Consider the following 7,363-nt stretch of genomic DNA (forward strand, 5'->3'; position numbering starts at 1 on the left):
AAAGGCATCTTTTCCTGAGGCCTGGGTAGGGGGAACAGCTGGGCGGTGGAGTTCTCAGGCATTCTCTTGCATTTTTTGACACTTCCAAGGTTTCTTGCCACCACAAGGATTAATAATAATGTCTTTTCTGGGAATAGTTTCCTGACCACACTGGGAGGTGTTATGTATTTCCGCTAGGCCCTGTGACTTTCGGCAGTGTTACCAAGATCAGCGGTAATTAGGAAGTCTACTGAGGTTGCTAAGCTATGGCTAAAGCTTCATTAAACGTGAGGAGTCAAAGCACCTGCTGCTGCCCTACAGGAGAGCTCATGGGAAACGGACTGAGCTTGACAAATTCATTTGGAGGCTTTATGAAGTTTTCTTCCACAGATAATGTGAAGCTGACCGATCACTTTCATGTGCAATCTTTATAAACTGTTGAAATTCTGCATTTAGGAAGCTATTAATATTTATCTGCTAAGTTTTCACCCAAGAATTCCAAGGAAAGCACCCATTTTGGTACTGCCATCACCGCCAGGTCTACACCCATTCTCACTCTTCATGGGTCAGTGTTTCCTGCATTACACTATTTGGATTTGCAGATGGTCTTCACAGGTGGCAAGAGTGAGCCAGCTGGACCTGAGGAAGGAACAGAGGAGCATCGGTTGGTTAGTGGAGAATTTGAAGTTCAGAGCTAAAGTCAGCCTGTAGAGACCTTGAGTCTCCTCTGAAACCTGCCCACCTTCCAACAGGGCAGGGAGCTACCACATGCTCTGGAGTTGGAGGAAGGAGGTTTGTGTGATCCATGTAAGACATAATTGTGGTTGACCTTCATACTAAGGAGAATAACTGGGAAGGGTCTGTTGTCCCATGCCTGCATCGGTCTGGGGGTTCATAGAGAAGTAATCCTGCAGGCTTAACATTTCCAATCTCTCTATGTTCTCTTCCATAAAAGGCTACTGTGATCTCAGAGACATCATTTATGACATGGTGTTTGTCTGCTGCTAGTTAGGCAAATGACAGCCCAAAGTGCCTGCTCACAGAAATTAATGCCCTCATTTGTCACCAGCCTACACAGCAAAAGCACTGGTGCCCTTTCTTGCTGATTGACTAATGGCTTTGAGGAAGGGAAGTGATAGGTAGAATGCTTCTCCTGGAAGGAAAAACTGGTAAAGGGATTGACTACCCAAATCTTTTCCATTTCAATGAGATGTCCTCTCTGCTCAAATTAAATGAGCTTGTCAAAATAAATAAGAAGGCACGGTCACTGTGCGTGGTAGAAGCCAGGTACTCAGTAGGAGAAATCAATCTAGGGATCGGGGTTTCTCTCTCTCTCTCTCTCTCTCTCTGCTCCAGGCTGACAAGTCTCTGGTCCCCATTCACTTCTTATCCTTCATGCATTCCATACAAATCCCACTTTTGAGGCCAACTGCAATCTCCTCTTGGGAGCCAGACCATCCTTTTCTGACTCTCTACCATTTGCAGCCTGTGCCATCCTATCTGGCACTTAGTTAACTTCTTAGCTCTTGTATAACGTTCACGCTGAACTTCTTGAGGCCATGGATCATGTCTTACATGACACGGTGCTCCGCACCCCCCAAGAGTGCCACACTGAGGAAACAACACGGATTCCCATATAACAGCTGATTGGAGGGGCATTCATCTGCTTTTTGCTGCTCAGCATCTGTTCCCTTCCTTCCTGGGAATAATCATATGGGATAATACCCTAGATGGTTCGAGAAACCACTCTTTGCACCATCATCCACCCTGTGCTTGGTATGGGCTCAACTATTCTTCAATTAATCTTGTTCTGTTGGCCACAGGGATTGATTCAGGATGGGCAGATGACCTAAGGCAATGATCAGAGTAAGCCTCAAAGACTTTTCTGGGATATGAGTTAGAGTCACTTCTAGCTCCTACCCTTGGGAACTACTAAGAGTCATTTTGTGACCAGGAGGTAAGCCGGCATTACATGAGGGCAGAGTAGAGAGATGTTTGAGGCCACCGTTGAACCACTGGCTCAAGACATGCCTGTGCACTTTCCAACTGGAGTAACCAGTAAAATGCTCTTTATGCTTTAAGCCAGTTTGAACCACACTGTTGTTATGAGTCACCAAATTGTTACAGGAAATCCATACAACTCACAGCTGTGGCTCTCCACGTGGATACTGAATGTCTCCCTGGAGGTCACAGAGCTTCAAAAAGAATACTATTTGAACAGTTTCTTCTCATCCTAATACTAATATCTACATAATGTTTAGGAGACTATCCCAATATTCCTGTGACCTGTGGGGAAGGCCATGGATTCAGGAGAGGAAGTAGAAGCAAACTTTCCCACAGCTCTACTTCTCTCCTGGAGGATTTCATGGAACTTTTGATGAAAATGGAGAAAGAGAGCAGTTGGAGAAGGGATGAGTCCACTTTGGTTTCCACCTTTCCCAGCCTCTTCTGTTCACCACTCCACTGCCCCCATGGCTCGACTCTGGTGAGGGTGTTTATTCTACCTCTTCTGGCCAAGCTTTCTGGTATTTTTCTTCACATCCTTCTCACCATCTCTTGTCACATGGCTCACCTGAGAACTGTTGACATTGTTGGCTGGATAATTCTTTGTTATAGGGCTTTCCACACACTGCAGGATGCTGAGCAGTGTTCCTGGCCTCCACCCATTAGATGCCAGTAGCACCTTCTCTTCCCAGGGTGTGACAACCAGATGTGTTTGCAAGCATTGCTGCACGGCCCCCAAGGGTCATCACCACCCTCTCCCCCACCTCAGGCCCTGTTGAGAACTTCTGCTCCACAAGGAGTGGAGGGGGTATAATTTAGAAAAATAATTTCCTTCTGATATTTCCTCTTTGGAGACTCCGATTTATCCCTTTAGCAAGCTGAATCCACTCACTCAGGATCTCCATTCACAACAGAATTGGGAGTAGAACCCAGCTCCCCTAGTCTTTTGCAAATACTCTCAATCTTTGCTGGCAGACAGTGATTCCACAGACTATCGAAATTGTTTTACCACCGCAGATGTTTGTCACAAAGCAGGAAGAAGTAACCTGCAGCACTGTTTTGACTTTGTACTGTCTTAGGAAAAGAGCAGTAGAGTGGTCGCTGCTGTTTGTCGAGCATCTGCCACGTACCAGCACATCAAATGCTTTCTGTTCCTCCTATCTAATCATCGTGGAGGTTTTCCAAGGTCAGCATTACTACTCCACTGTATGGAGATAGCTAACCTTCCTGAGCCTGACACTACATCCTAGCGGGATTAAAACTTGGGTGTGTGTGCTTCTGAGCCCCAAGTTTTCCATCTGTTAGACTGACCCCATGGGGATGGATGTCTTCTCCATGCAGCAGAGTGCCTGAAGTCTAGGCCCGCCCTTTTGTTGGGTAACCTGGGAAACACTGTGCTGGGCATTCTCCTGGACTGCCCCTGCCCCCTCACTGCCTTGGGTCTGGGATGTTGACCTTTGTGGTTTGCAGGGAACAGGCTCCCTGGCTTTCTGGGTTCTGATTAGGTGTGGACAGACAGTGGGAGACACGGAAGCAAGAATGGGCTCTCCCCATCTATCTCTGTCGCTGTCTCTCTCTGCCCGGAGTTGCTGATAAGCAGTGATTTTGTTCCCCTGCTGAAGACCACAGCTCTTCTTGGGGGTGGGAGGGTCCTCTCCTGCAGCTCCAGCTTCAGTCCTCTGGGTTCTGACAACAGCACCCTGTGCTCCAGACCTGCTGTGGGGTCTCCGAGGGCTTCACCACCTCCTACTGTTTCTTTTGACTCAAATATTAGACGACCCCTGCCTCACCAGATCACTTCACAATCCAGTCTAAAATTCACTCTCAAACACAAACATAAAATAAATGAAAAAAATCAAGATAACTTGCATTATGATTCCTTGGTTAACCTGTCTTATCTCAGCATTTCCATGGTTTTTAGACTGTGTGATCCTTGCTCAGCATGTTTCCGTCGTGAGTGTGGTTGCATTTCTTCACGGTGGATGCTTTCATTTAACTCTCCTTAATTCGATTATCCTGTTGGAGTGGGGAGAGCATGCCCTGCAGGAACCAGATACCTCTAATTCACCTGGTCTCATGACAGATGCTCAGCAGTGAGCTGAGCTAGCTTCTGATACCTTCCCCAGGCCTTGCAGGCAGACATGTCACTGGGTCCCCAGAGGGTTGGGAGTGGACAGGATGGTAAAGCTTCCCCCAGATAATGAGAGGGAATAGACTTCTGGATGGGGCTTCCACTTGGTCTGGTGGCTCTGTTGCTTGGCCAGTAGCTTGTGTGAAGTGTGTTGCTCTGACACTGCAAGTTTCTAAGGAAGGAAGAAAGGATGCTGCCCATGTGCACAGAGGTAGGGCACGTGAGCATCTCCACGGCTCACCATTGCCCTCACGGCCTCCAACCTCGTGATCCATCTCTGTCTTCCCAGACTTGCAGGCAGCCAGTATGCATGTGTTGATTAACGTTTGTAAAAATAATTTGCATTTTATCTGTCCAGGTCCTTGGAGCCTAATGGGAAAATCCGTAATACCTACCTCAATGGCTGCCACATAAGATATGCTCATGTGTGTTTCTTCATTTTTTGGAGAGAATATAGTCATTTTCATAGGTCAAAATCACGCAGTATAAAAACCACCACAGGGCTGAGATAACAACAAATTAACCAAGGAACCAGAGAGCAAGATAACTATAAAAAATGTATTTCTGTTTATTTACTTATCATGGTTTCATATTTGGAAGAAAGTAAATTTTAATTTGGGGAATGGGGCCTCATCTGCTAGGATAGGGAATTGTGTAGGAATTTTTCCTAATGGAAATAATTTTAGTATCCTGATGGACTTAAATCATCCAAAATATAGCATGTACGAAAATGGAATAAAGTTCTAAGGAAGGCCTGCTCTGAGGTGGGTATCGGGAGATCTGGGTTCCTAACTGCATCTTTCTTTCTTTTTTTTTTTAAGATTATTTATTTATTTATTCATGATAGACACACAGAAAAGAGAGGCAGAGACACAGGCAGAGGGAAAAGCAGGCTCCATGCCAGGAGCCCGACGTGGGACTCAATCCCGGGACTCCAGGATCGCCCCCTGGGCCAAAGGCAGGCGCTAAATCGCTGAGCCATCCAGGGATCCTCCTAACTGCATGTTTCTAATGGATGACTTTGGATGGCTTTGACCTTCCTACGTATCATTCTTTATGCTTTTTGTTTATTTATTTAAGAGAGAGGTGGGGAGGGGCAGAGGGAGAGACTCTCAAGCAAACTTCCCTGCTGAGTGTGGAGCCCAATGAGGGGCTCTATCTCACAACCCTAAGATCACAACCTGAGCTGAAATCAAGAGTCAGACACTTAATGGACTGAGCCACTCAGGTGCCCATCTTTATGTTTTTATTTATCATGTAAAAGGTTTGGACTAGATGGTTCCTGACATTCTCTTTGTGCTAATGGGACTTCTGATGGTCTGAGTAATGTGTGTAAACCTCACTGTGTTTCTCCTCTTCCCGTATCTCAAACTACACATGGAAGGGACCATGGGAGGTGTGTTGCACCTGTATCAGCCTCCGAGTCCTTCTGGAGCCCTGTGCACTTGGTGCCTGTCTTGCATGGACGGCATGTGCCACCCCCACCCCCTCAGTCACAGGGAGTCAGAGGCCTTGCTGGCATCTGCCTTCCTAATCGCTCGCCTCTCCTGGGGTGGGTATGAGAGGGGCTCCAGGGACCCCCTGGGACGGTCCTGAGGAGGTCAGTGGCAGGCCTCAAGGCGCCCTCTCTCCTTCATCTGCTCTCCTGCCTTCCCCATCCTTTTCCTTTCCTACCTCCATTTCTCTTTCCTGTCCTGTCCTCATTGAAAGTTCTTCCTTCTTGAGGCTGTGCCTGTGATCACCTCCATGTCCTCTGCTCCAAGTCGGGGACAGTGCCTGGGGCCTTGCTTCTGGTGGGGGGGAGCCAGAGACAAGAAGAATGGATCCAGGTCCTCAAGGTCAGTTGTCTGGGAGGAGGGAGACCCCTCCTGGTGGGAGTGCAGGGCGGTGGGGAGGGGAGACCGTGGGCATGGCACCAGATGAGCAAGGGTCCCCAGAGGGCTGTGGAGACCGAGGTGGGCTGGAGGGCCAGGGGGAGGGGAGAGCCCTAGAGGCCAGGGAGACAGCCACCTTCCCCACCTGAAGCACAGCGACAGAAACCCTACCAGGACCATGGTTGCTTTACCTCCTCCCAGTCCCTTGCAGGAGATGGTCATCCCTAATTAGGCAGAGGTCCTCAGTTGGGTCCCAGCCATCATTAAACATGCACAGAGATGAGCAACTTCAATGCCTGGGGCTAAAAAAAAAAAAAACCCAGATTATTTAGTTACATTGACCACCTGGTATAGATCAAAATAATTTGGAAAACAAAAATACAAACCTTCAGTTTTCTAGCTTTACAGTGAGTCACAAATGATCCCCAGCAGACAACGGAGCTACTCTCTCAATGAAGCTTAATTATGTTAAGTATTTTGGAAAATGTAATGATTCGGCTGCAGGGACTCTACACCCCCCAGAAGCGATCAGCGTCTTGCTGGTCTTAGAGATCTAATGGCCGCAACGCCATTGTGAGTGAAGAGTATTATTTAACACTTATCATCACAAACCAAGTTTGCTTGATGCTGCACATGGGTGGAATCGGCCGAGCACCTCTGGGTGTTTTGTGGGATCTGACCATCTACTGGAGGTCTTCCCTTCCAGAGCTGCAGTGGGTACAGGGATGTGAGTGAGGCTCAGGTGTGCCTGTCTGGGGAATGAGGGTCTAGACCGGAAGGAAACCTGTAGGCCGATGGCCACGTACTTGAGCAGGCCTGATTTTGGAGTTCTGGGGACCAGCCTTGGCTGTTTCTGAGGCCAGGGGTCTGTCGAAGCTGAAAAGCCCACCTGGGTTCTCTGCTGCCAGGTTGGAGTGGGCTGCCCATGCCCTGCAGCCTGAGCCAGGAAGCTAGGTCCAGCTCACAGTGATGTCATTTCTGGAGTAGTGTGTTTGGTGGGGTCCGGAGCCCATGGCCAGGAAAGAATTCTTGGGACATCTTTGGTATAAAAAGGTGGTTTTATTAAAGCCGGGGGACAGGACCAGTGGGCAGAGAGAGCTGCGCCGGGGTCCCAAAGAGTGGCTGATTATATACCTGGTGTTTGGGGGAGAAACGATGCAGGGAGCTTCCAAAAGGACTTTCATCTGTTACAGAAGACTCTCAGGATGGTGGAGGCCTGGCTGTTGTCAGGCTAAGGTGGTTTACCCCTCTAGCAGAGGATTAACATTAATTAGGACGGTCGGAAGTTTCCTGAAAGAATGTCCCACATATCCCACCCCCAACCCCTCCAGGGGTGAGGAGGGAGGTTGCGGGGCCTCAGCTGGTGCTTGGTCCT

At 48.3% G+C, this 7,363-nt stretch overlaps 1 long non-coding RNA gene across 1 annotated transcript; it reads right to left on the reverse strand.

Moving 5' to 3' along the window:
- Positions 1-388: 388 nt before the first annotated feature.
- LOC111090258 lies at positions 389-892 on the reverse strand. The gene is made up of 2 exons (XR_005371354.1): positions 722-892; positions 389-618 (listed from the first exon to the last, which is right to left on the reverse strand). It is a non-coding gene; the product is annotated as an uncharacterized LOC111090258 (long non-coding RNA).
- Between the last annotated feature and the right edge of the window lie 6,471 nt (positions 893-7,363).

Source organism: Canis lupus, chromosome 16, assembly GCF_011100685.1.
Source record: "Canis lupus familiaris isolate Mischka breed German Shepherd chromosome 16, alternate assembly UU_Cfam_GSD_1.0, whole genome shotgun sequence".
Classification (NCBI taxonomy): Eukaryota; Metazoa; Chordata; class Mammalia; order Carnivora; family Canidae; genus Canis; species Canis lupus.